Genomic DNA, 12,502 nt, shown 5'->3' on the forward strand with positions numbered 1-12,502 from the left:
TCCGGCCGCAGCTATGTCGGAGATTTGATGTTTTACCAGATTCCTGATATTCTCGGTACACTTGTGAAATAGTCATAAGGGAAAATCCCCACTTCATCGTTACCTAGGACACGCTGTGTCCCATTGCTCGTGCGCCGACTATAACACCACGTTCAAACTCACTTAAATTTTGATAACCTGCCATTGCAGCAGCAGTAACCGATTCAACAACTGCGCCAGACAATTGTTGTCCTATATAGACGTTTCCGACCGCAGCGCCGTATTCTGTCTGTTTACACATCTCTCTCTGTATTTGGATAAGCCTGTCAATACAAGTTTCTTTGGCGCTTCAGTGTGAAACTCGCAAATGTTTCCAGATAATTTGATATTATCGGGCGTATAGTAGAGAACATATTTCAGTCAGAGCTTGTGAGAGATGAAAATCTGAAAATATCTACAAATTTTCCATAACGCAGATGTTGGAAGAGGAATAGTTCAACGACATAAACGTCAATCTACCTGCGAGATTAAAACTGTGTGCCGGGCCGAGACTCGAACTCGGGACCTTTGCCTTTCGCGGGCAAGTGCTCTACCAACTGAGCTACCGACGCACGGCTCACGCCGCGTCCTCACAGCTTTACATGTGCCAGTACCTCGTCTCCTAGCTTCCAAACTTTACAGAAGCTCTCCTGCGAAACTAGCAGGATTAGCACTCCTCAAAGATAGGATATTGCGGAGGCATGGCTTAGCCACAGCCTCGGAGATGTTTCCAGAATGAGATTTTCACTTTGCAGCAGAGTTTTCGCTGAAATGAAACTTCCTGGCAGATTAAAACTGTGCGCCGGACCCAGACTCGAACTCGGGACCTTTCTTTCACGAGTGCTAGTTCTGCAAGGTTCGCGGGAGAGCTTCTGTAAAGTTTGGAAGGTAGGAAACGAGGTACTGGCAGAACTGAGTCTGTGAGGACGGTGGGTGATTTGTGCTTGGGTAGCTCAGATGCTAGAGCACTTGCCCGCGAATGGCAAGGGTCTCGAGTTCGAGTCTCGGTCCGGCACACAGTTTTACTCTGCCAGGAAGTTTCATATCAGAGCACACTCCACTGCAGGGTAAAAAATCTCATTCTGGACATGTGCGTCAAGTTGCTGCATAAGGCCGGTCAAAAGGAAAGGCCCGATGTCATATTAAGAGGTATCCTACGACTTTTGGTTCAAATGGCTCAGAGCACTATGGGACTTAACATCTGAGGTCATCAGTCCCCTAGAACTTAGAACTACTTAAACCTAACTAACCTAAGGACATCACACACATCCATGCCTGAGGCAGGATTCGAACCTGCAACCGTAGGAGTCAAACGGGTCCGGACTGCAGCGCTTAGAACCACTCGGCCACCGCGGCCGGCCTACGACTTTTGTCGCCTCAGTGTAAGGCAAATAGTTCATGATGCAAGATGCAGCAGTTATGGTGAAACGATGAGGATAGCAAGCAAACGACATGGATGGACGCGACAAGGGAGAAAAAATGTATGTTTAGAATATTTTCCGCTACGATTCTTCAATTGTAGAATACATTCGCTGTAAAGTCGATTAGCGAAGTGCACTGACCTAAAAGAGAAAAGCGTCTTTTACGTTTTGACCAAAAAATACTTTGTGTAACTATTATCGTGTAACCGTTACCTCTTAGTGCCGAGTACGAAAGATTTATTCACTCCGAAGAGCGGTGTTAAAAATTTCACGAACGCGGTAAAACTAATTACGGCGCGAAGAGTACGGCCCACGGTAAGTACCCGTGCAGTTTCCCTTGTTTTATTGCCGTAGCCCAGACGCTGTTGTGTTGCTCCAGAACCTACTCCCAAGTGCAGGAAGTCGGACCGAAGTCGAGCAGTGGCTACGCGCGAGATCTCATCTGCTCAGAAGGCAGGCGCCGGCGGAAGCGGCGGGCGGCAGCTTTACGGCGGGCCGGTATCGGCGGCCGTGCTTTACGAGAGGCCGCCCCCTCCCCTGCTCTGCCCCTGCCCGACCCCGTGTACAGCCCAGTCACAGCGCCAGCACGAGCCGGCCTCAACTGGCCGCCGCTGCTCCAGACAGCCGCGTGGCCAGCAGCCTCCGGGCGCAAGTAATACCGCCAGAGAAGGGGGGCTCTGAAGCTCTCACTTAGAAGCATCGCGTGCCCTGCTCCCTTACACTGTGTTGCCAGCCACAGTGGTCACGTCACTCGACAAGGCCGTACCCAGTTAGGGGCAGGGAAGAGCAGCAGACCCCCATCACTAGCAAAAAATATATTCGTAAACCATACTCGCATGCCGCCCTGACGAGTACACTGATGTATGAAGCAAGTATCACTATAAAAAAAAAAAAGAAGAAGAAGCAGTAGGATTCTAATCATACAAGGAAGGCTTTTACGATCGGAGCTCTTGGTGATTATGTGCATCATGCATCATATACTACTGGCCATGAAAATTGCTACACCACGAAGATGACGTGCTAAAGGCGCGAAATTTAGCCGACGGGAAGAAGATGCTGTGATATGCAAATCATTAGCTTTTCAGAGCATACACACAAGGTCGCGCCGGTGCTGACACCTACAACGTGCTGACATGAAGAAAGTTTCCAACCGATTTCTCATAGACAAACAACAGTTGACCGGCGCTGCCTGGTTAAACGTTGTTGTGATGCCTCGTGTAAGGAGGAGAAATGCGTTCCATAGCGTTTCCGACTTTGATAAAGGTCGTTGCAGCCTATCGCTATTGCGGTTTATCGCATCGCAACGTTGCTGCTCGCGCTTGTCGAGATCCAATGACTGTTAACATAATATGGAATCGGTGGGTTCAGGAGGGTAATACGGAACGCCGTGCTGTACCCCAACGGCCTCCTATCACTAGAGGTCGAGATGACAGGCATCTTATCCGCGTGGCTGTAACGGATCGTGCAGCCACGTCTCGATCCCTGAGTCGACAGATGGGAACGTTTCAAGACAACAACCGTCTGCACGAACAGTTCGACGACGTCTGCAGCAACATGGACTATCAGTTCGGAGACTATGGCTGTGGTTACCCTTGACGCTGCATCACAGACAGGACCGCCTACGATGGTGTACTCAACGACGAACCTGGGTGCGCGAATGGCAAAACGTCATTTTTTCCGATGAATCCAGGTTCTGTTTACAGCGTCATGATGGCCGCATCCGTGTTTGGCGACATCGCGGTGAACGCACATTGGAAGCGTGTATTCGTCATCGCCACAATGGCGTATCACCCAGCATGATGGTATGGGGTGCCATTGGTTTCACGTCTCGGTCACCTCTTGTTCGCAGTGTCGGCGCTTTGAACACTGGACGTTACATTTCAGATCTCTGCGAAACCCTACATTTCAGCAAGATAATGCACGACCGCATGTTGCAGGTCGTGTACCGGCCTTTCTGGATACATAAAATATTCGACTGCTGCCCTGGTCAGCACATTCTCCAAATTTCTCACCAATTGAAAACTTCTGGTGAATGGTGGCCGAGCAACTGGCTCGTAACAATACGCCAGTCATTACTCTTGATGAACTATGGAATCGCGTTGAAGCTGCATGAGCAGATGTACCTGTACACGCCATCCAAGCTCCTGTTTCACTCAATGTCCAGGAGCATCAAGGCCGTTATTACGGCCAGAGGTGGTTGTTCTGGGTACTCATTTCTCAGATTTCTCAGGATCTATGCACCCAAATTGCGTGAAAATGTAATCACATGTTAGTTCTAGTATAATATATTTGTCCAATGAATACCCGTCCATCATCTGCATTTCTTCTCGCTGTAGCAATTTTAATGGCCAGTAGTGTAAATACATTAAAATATGCATGAAAAATACTTAAAAGTGCATGAAAAGTGTCGAAATATGCAAGATCAAATAATAAAAAAACATGGTAGTTACTGCGTGCATTATATCTCAAAGTTGAACGTATGCATATCCGTTACGAGGAAGAGCGGCGGCCACGCGAAAAATCGGTACATTTAGAACGCTGATATTTTCTGAATACTTTCTGGTAGAGTTTAGGAAGGGGGCCTTTCTGGAATTATTTTCTAAAAATTTACAAAGTGGGGACGCATACCGTATTTCTCAAGAATTGTTCATTCTTTGCTATCGTTGTCGATAACAAGTGGATGCGACTCGAGTGAGTCACACCGAAACAAATCGATATGGATATGTACACGACTAACTTCGAGATATATCGCATGTACAACACCCGTTGGCCCAGACTAGGCCTGCCGTTATGTAGACAGGAGTGATACCACCAGCAATCGACCAATGGTGTAAACGCCCAGAAGATGACCGCTACATCGGGTTGAAACCGCTTGGCGGTATAATAATAATAATTAATGCGTCTAAGACTGTTCTTGAATGATTGATTAATCATACTAATCGCTGCTTCTCTCCACAACCATGTTGTCCAAGGAACTATAAATTCATAAATATTTTTCCACGATATTAAAAAATTGTATTTGTCATATGTAAAAGAAACTCTACTGAAAGTCAAGGAATAATGCGATTACAAAGAAAAACTATTATCTGTAACATAAGTATTATTATTATCTTTATTCTTTTTGATATCTTTGTGAAACGAAAAGCAGTAGGCACTCTCTTGTTCTTGTTCGGGTAGGACGCTATTGTGCGCCATCTATGTAATAAGGTGGGTACATGTTTTATTATTTGGGCATTGAGCTCTAATAGATGTCTAAAGTATTGCTTTTGTCAATTTTAACTGTAACCAGCACCACATATCCCGTTTGCTTGTTCCATCATTTTTAAAAGAATTTCAGACGCCACGCCGGCAGCAAGCTAAACATCACTGGACGGCGACAACTGGCTGCCATTAAGCGGCAATTTCAAATTATCGTAATTATTATTCCGTTATTTCCACAGGCGACGCTGGAGATCGGCGATATTATTTCTTTCATCCATGAACTATAGGAAACTGATATTTTCAAAGTTCTTAACTATTTATTAAGACGGTTTATGTTATGTGCAATAGGACACAGATTTGGCATGCACTAACACGTAATTAAATCACCCGTAGGTCCTTACGTATGGAAAATGGTGAAATACTTTTTTGTATGTGCATATAGCCTATAATGATTAACTGTTTATGAGCATGGATTCGTCTAAATAATTTCAATAATTATACAGGATCCCACGCTACATTCTTGTGTCAATAAAATCTAAGAACGATGCGTGCCATGTGTATCTTTGCAATGAAACGAAAATCAAATAAAAATAAAAATATAGATTAAATTAAATTAAATAATAAAACACACACGTTAATAGGTTATAGACAGATAAACTGCACACACTCAAAAACATCGTAATATTTTTTTAAAAAACAACATAAAATCATATATTTTTTGACTGCATTAACATTACATTAATACTGTTGGACCAATGCATCATTTACAATTTATTTTTCATTTTTCTGCTATTGTAAACATAAATGACCAACTACAGTTCCAAATGTCCGGTAGTAAGATTGTATCTTCGATCACTCAAAACATTCTTTAAGCAGAAAAGGACCGTTCTACATCAACTGAGGTAATTGGGCAGGTTTTGAATTAAGGTGCTACGTTGGCACTTATTGTTTCTGGTGAAAGTTCACCCGTCTCAATGATAAAATTATCAATTTGGCTCAAGAGTTCAAAGCTTGGATTATTGTTTAAAATGTTTTCAAACTTTTCTGTAAGTTTTCTGGGGAATACCTCCGGCAATAAAGATTTCACTAGAATAAATTTATTCATTAACTGAATAGATTCATTCAGTGCCAAGCCTTGAGTTTCAAGCCTTTAATACTTTCAGGTATATGAGGAAAATCAGTGCTAAATGCAGCAAAGCCTTCTTTAATACCGGAATCATTAAAAGCTTCCTTGCACTGGCAAACTGCTGAAAGCTCTGTACCATTGAAGTCGTTTACTACCCCTCTAATGGACGCGAAAAGTTCATTGTAAAACAACACAGCTTCGACTCAGGCACCCCAACGAGTTTCCACTGGTTCGGGAGGTAAAGGCAAATTTGATAGTTTTTGTTCGTAGGTCTTGATGTGAACACAAGCCTTTAGAAACACTTTCTTTCTGGATGAAATCAGTTTATTTACATTCACAAACGTGGGACGTACTTTTCAGCAAAGCGATGTACTGCATGAGCAAAGCCAGTCACATGAATCAAATTGGGATAAAATACTCGGAGGGTTTTTCCTGCTTCGATCATATAGGGAGCATCATCTGAAATAAACACAAACACCCTTTCATCTGCAGGAGATTCTGGAAATACTTTTATAATACCGTCATTCACAAATCTGGCGATCGTAGAGTGATTTACTTTAACAAGTTCTTTGCAGCTCGCCTAATAGGAAGAAGAAGGCTCTTCTTTTAAAGCACCAACAATTAAATGTGCAATGTGATGGTCACAAGTGTCTGAGGTTTCGTCAGATGTAGTTTCGTAGCTGCTTACAATAATAATATACAGAAGAATGGAAAAGAAAATTGAGAATGCGCTAGGTGACGATCAGTTTGGTTTTAGGAAAAATAAAGGCACGAGAGAGGCAATTCTGACGTTACGACTAATAATGGAAGCAAGGCTAAAGAAAAATCAAGACACGTTCATAGGATTTGTCGACCTGGAAAAAGCGTTCGACAATATAAAATGGTGCAAGCTGATCGAGATTCTGAAAAAAAGTTGGGGTAAGCTATAGGGAAAAACAGGTCATATACAATACGTAGAACAAACAAGAGGGAATAATAAGAGTGGACGATCAAGAACGAAGTGCTCGTATTAAGAAGGTTGTAAGACAAGGCTGTAGCCTTTCGCCCCTACTCTTCAATCTGTACATCGAGGAAGCAATGATGGAAATAAAAGAAAGGTTCAGGAGTGGAATTAAAATACAAGGTGAAAGGATATCAATGATACGATTCGCTGATGACATTGCTATCCTGAGTGAAAGTGAAGAAGAATTAAATGATCTGCTGAACGGAATGAACAGTCTAATGAGTGCACAGTATGGTTTGAGAGTAAATCGGAGAAAGACGAAGGTAATGAGAAGTAGTAGAAATGTGAACACCGAGAAACTTAACATCAGGATTGATGGTCACGAAGTCAATGAAGTTAAGGAATTCTGCTACCTAGGCAGTAAAATAACCAATGACGGACGGAGCAAGGAGGACATCAAAAGCAGACTCGCTATGGCAAAAAAGGCATTTCTGGCCAAGAGAAGTCTACTAATATCAAATACCGGCCTTAATTTGAGGAAGAAATTTCTGAGGATGTACGTCTGGAATACAACATTCTATGGTAGGAAACATGGACTGTGGGAAAACCGGCACAGAAGAGAATTGAAGCATTTGAGATGTGGTGCTATAGATGAATGTTGAAAATTAGGTGGACTGATAAGGTAAGGAATGAGGAGGTTCTACCCAGAATCGGAGAGGAAAGGAATATGTGGAAAACACTGATAAGGAGAAGGGGTCAGGATGATAGGACATCTGCTAAGACATGAGGGAATGACTTCCATGGTACTAGAGGGAGCTGTAGAGGGCAAAAACTGTAGAGGAAGACAGAAATTGGTATACGTCAAGCAAATAATTGAGGACGTAGGTTGCAAGTGCTACTCTGAGATGAAGAGGTTAGCACAGGAAAGGAATTCGTGGCGGGCCGCATCAAACCAGTCAGTAGACTGATGAAAAAAAAAAGTTTCGTCAGCTGAAGTTCAGATAATATTGTCCTTGAGTTCATTGCGTATTTCTTGCAGATCATTTACATAAATTGTCTGTATGTAATTTTTACGCAATGTTGATTCATCTGGTATACGTTGATTTAAGCAATATTTGCGCATGAAGCCTTTGAGGATAGCGTTTGTAAGTTTGTAAAGAGAAATATTGCTTGCAATGAATGCTTCATAGATCCGTGTTAAACCGACCTTTTTGGTTACCGTTGAACAAATCCCTGTTACTGCATCTTACTGTTGTGAGAAGTTGTTGTCGTGGTCCTTTCTTCTACATTTCCGCGATATGAAGACTTGTTCTGTCATGCTGGTCTATTTGAAACTTGTTTTGCAAGAAAGTTTTTCTCGCAGACTCGACAATATAAAACAATTCCGTCATATGTAAATGTCCCAGGATGGTCAGCTATCTACGAAACGACACTTTTTTTCCGGGGAGCATGGCCCACAACGCGTTACACACTGAACGCCGTAAACACGTTCAACGTGTACAGGTAAACAGAAACCTAAACTGAAACAATGGACGTGCAAACAAAAGCTTGCTTATTGTAATGTAATGCGCCAACGCGCACAGCTGAGGGGATTAATCGGGGGCGCGGGTGCAGGAGCATTGAATCCGTCTGCCTGTTACTGTTCCTCTTCTGTAATCATTTCGCTAGGCTGTGGCCTCTCGGTTAGCGACTGCCCGCAGTTCTACGTCGCGGTCTATCTCCGCTAGCCACGCCTAAACTCGAACACCCACACTTTACACAGTATGTCGCTCGCCAGTCGACAAGACTCAGCGCCGCCAGAGGTGCCTCTGAAGATGTCCAACTTAATTACCGATTGGCGCCTATCAGGTATAAAAACTTGTCTATCTGTTCTGCAGAGCCACTGTCCATACATCATTGTTTCACAGCTTCGTCTTTTCTGTTAACATTATCAATGTGCTTATATATTCCGATCGCTTCTCTATATAGCTGTAGATAATATTTTATCATAGTACACAAAACAGTGATTTTGGAAAACTTTAGTTAATGATTTTTTGACTGAAAGCTGATTTTTCTATTTTCCATAAACGTCAGAGACCTTTCCACAAGTACAAAGGATCTTACATACTCTACTTGCTGACAGATGGCGGCGTTTGTCCTTTACAAATCAAAGCGCTTGACAAATTTTCTTAGTTGGTCTACATACTGATGGATGTCATGTTTCTGTAAAATCTTGCCGAACCGATCAGCTACTTTTTTGGTAAAAGGATAGAAACCGTGTTCTTCCATCACTGTGTTTTATCTCTGTCCTTTTTCCTGCTGTTATTTGGTCACGGAACTCTATTTACTTCTTTACGTGAATAGCCATAAGCAAATTGATGTTGTCGTAATAGGTAACCTATTAGGTCCAGAAATCGCTAATTTTTAAATGGAAAATTCGAAGTCAGCTCTAGATACTACAATATAAATAAGAAATCATGTCGGTGGTATCGGTTTGTCGACGATACATTCGTGGTTTGATCACTTCGTAAAATAAATTTATAGAAGAATTCTTTGTTTTTTGAATGGTATTAATCCAAAAATCCACTTTACCACGGAGATGGAAAAAGACAACGCAATGTCCTTCATTGTTTTAGTTATGAGATAGGCTGATGGAAGATTGTAACAAAGTTTTCGGAAAACCACACATACGGATAGACTTTTACATAAGAACTCAGTCATCATCTACAAAAAAAGAGAGGATCCATCAAATGTCTTGCAGAATCAAAAGAATTTGCACATCGTACCACCTGGACGCTGATTTAAAACGTATGAGGCAGGCTTTTGAGAAGAATGGCTATTCAGGTAAAGAAGTACAATGGGTTCTGCGACAGCTGTGAAAAATTCGGTTTCTTTACCATTTAGCAAACATGTAGCTGAACAGGTCTCCAATAGTTTACAGAAACCTGTCGTCTGACCAGTATGTAAACGAACTAAGAAAATATGTCAAGCGCTCTGATTCGTAAAGGATAAACAACGCTGTCAGCAAGTGGAGTATATAAGATCCCGTGTACTTGTCGAAATGTCTACATTAGAACTACCAAGAGAAACATGAATACAAGACTGAAATAACATAAAAGCCTTTGCGTACTTGGGAAAACAAAAAAATCATCTGTAACAGAGCACGCTCTTCATTCGGAAAATCATGATGTGAAGTTTTCCAAAGCCAAAATTTTTTCTGCTATGACAAACTATTATCTACAGCTGTATAGAGCACTTATTGAAATATATAAGCCTAGTGATAGTTTTAACAGAAACGAGGAAGCCATGAAACTCAATGACGTATGGACAGTGGGTCCGTAGAACCGATAGATAAATTCTTACTCTTGACTGGTAACAATTGATGGTTAAGTTTTATCTTTGACAGAGTTTCTCTCTGCTCACCATGTGTAAAATCGACCACGCCCACTTTACACAGTATTTAGGTCGCTCCCAGAAGTCCGACTCGTCAGTCGGCAAGACTCAGTGTCGCGAAGAGAACCTCCGATGATGTACAGCGAAGCTCTGGACGGAATGACACGAACAGAAAAATTTCTTCAATATAAAACCCGGAAGACACATCAGCAATTAGAACATATAATGTTGGAAGTAAGTAGCAAGTGTACCCAGAGTCGTTCGTCATGAAATCTGAAAATAACTTTGTGAATGACGACTTCTTTGACACCATTCCTGGTCTCAGTTCGTAGGTACTAGTTGGGCTCTACCAGAACTTCGGTGCTTTAGTTTGGGCACACTACATAAATGGTGGGTTTAAGAGAGTATTGCTAGTATTGTTAGGGAAAGAAACGCAAATATAAATTGCATTTTATAAATAATAAAAACTAGTGGATCTCATAACTTCTACGCTCTTATGTAATTATTTTTGATCCAAATACAGTTTACATGCACAAACGAAAAATCTGCATAATTATTGTTGTTTTATACGCAGTAGAGCAGTCTTCATCATGATCAAAGGCAAGCGTTTCTTACCAGTATCGATGAATGCGACAGTATGAATAACAGGAACATGTTTTGGTATAAGCTCGACGAAGTATGGAAGCGATGTTTTCTACCATTTTTTGTTTTGCGTTTTTTTTTTTATTTACCTTTTTTAAGTGATTTGCGTTCTCTAGCGTTGCACAATGAATCTGTATTTTTATTTTTTAATTTTTCCTATGACAGCCCTTGTTTCACATAAAAAATAAACAATTTTCCGATAAAACCTGAATTAAACATTGACAACTTCAAATAGTTTGACTCTTACATAGAAAATAACAGTAGCCAACTCTTATCTTCCATGTAAGAGTCAATCTATATCTTGTACGCAGCCATGGGTTCAAAACGTCATTTTTTGACAAAATAACATTGACGACTTCAATTTTGTAATAACCTCTTTATTTTTAAGTAACAGACAGGAAGGTAACCATGTAGAACAAAAATGTTCTGTAGGTTAAGCGGCCCTTTGTATATCCTCACTCAATTTCTAGACGGTTCGTGGCTTCCAGTTTCTAGGGGATCCTAGTAAGACGCCGATCGCATATGCAAAGAAATAGAAATAAGCTAACTCTCGACAGGTATACCACACACCTAACGTAAAGTAACGTGGTCACGACCTTAATCGACCAAACTTACTGGGAAAATGACAGTAGTCTACACTTTGTTACGACATTCTACTAATTACGTTTTTGTGACGGCAGTGGTGAACCTACGGTGTGGTAACATGGGGGCGGTGGTCTGGACGCCATTTCCGTAGGCGCGCAGATTTGTGGCAGGCGAAAAGTATTTAAGCAGAGTAAAACAGAAATGAGAAAAGGAGTTGAAGGAAAAGATTAAAGAAGCGAACAACTTAAAGGATTGGAGATCACTAAAGCCGAAAGAGTATGAAGATGTATGAAAGGAAATCATGAGCTACAGTTGGAACGTGTTGAGCAACAGTTCCATAAGATCCACCTCGCCGTGTTACGCAGACTCTTCTTTTTTTGTTTCCAGTGGATGGTGTCTCTCTCATTATGCCATGTCAGCTAAGGCAGCAAAAAAGAAAATGGTTCAAATGGCTCTAAGCACTATGGGACTTAACACCTGAGATCACCATTCCCATAGTCTTAGAACTACTTAAACCTAACTGACCTAAGGACATCACACACATCCATGCCCGAGGCAGGATTCGAACCTGCGACCGTAGCAGCAGCGCGGTTCCGGACTGAAGCGCCTAGAACCGCTCGGCTACAGAGGCCGGCGGATCTAAAGGAAAGCTTCAAAATTTAGAGAGACATTCTCGTTCTGAGTCTCAGCCTGATTCTGTTCTGTATTCCAATGTGCTTTCGGATACTGCGCTTGTATGCCTTTTCTTAAATTCGCACATCTGCCAAGGTTTCGAAGTTCTACTTTGAATTTGCTCTTATCTGCGATGGACAGTCAGGAAGATGACGAAATCCAACATTCTCGATCACGTGACATCGGACCCGGCCAGTATTAGTTACAGGTGAACATAGAGGACAGAAATACTGAAGGAGGATTAAATTTGTACTAGACATCTATAGCGCAGCAATTGCCTTTTCACGGCGAACATGTGGGCGTTTCCTTATGTGATTTGGGAAAGCGTCGGAGACGTACCTATGGACGATCGGATGGATTTGTGCCGTCGTCCTGCCGAATGCTAATTGAGTGGCTTAACCACCACGCTAGTTCGTTAACTGGCGGCACAGTGATTGGGCTGCCCTGTAAGGAGAGCACACATCCAACAGGTCACTGAGAAGCGAGTCGTACTGCCACAGCGTTTGTTACGTCTAAGAATGT

General features: G+C 42.1%; 1 non-coding gene across 1 annotated transcript; it reads right to left on the reverse strand.

Moving 5' to 3' along the window:
- Positions 1 to 515: 515 nt before the first annotated feature.
- Positions 516 to 590, reverse strand: Trnas-cga (transfer RNA serine (anticodon CGA)). The gene has a single exon. It is a non-coding gene; the product is annotated as a tRNA-Ser (tRNA).
- Positions 591 to 12,502: the final 11,912 nt, after the last annotated feature.

The sequence above is a fragment of the Schistocerca gregaria genome, chromosome 1, assembly GCF_023897955.1.
Source record: "Schistocerca gregaria isolate iqSchGreg1 chromosome 1, iqSchGreg1.2, whole genome shotgun sequence".
Lineage (NCBI taxonomy): Eukaryota > Metazoa > Arthropoda > Insecta > Orthoptera > Acrididae > Schistocerca > Schistocerca gregaria.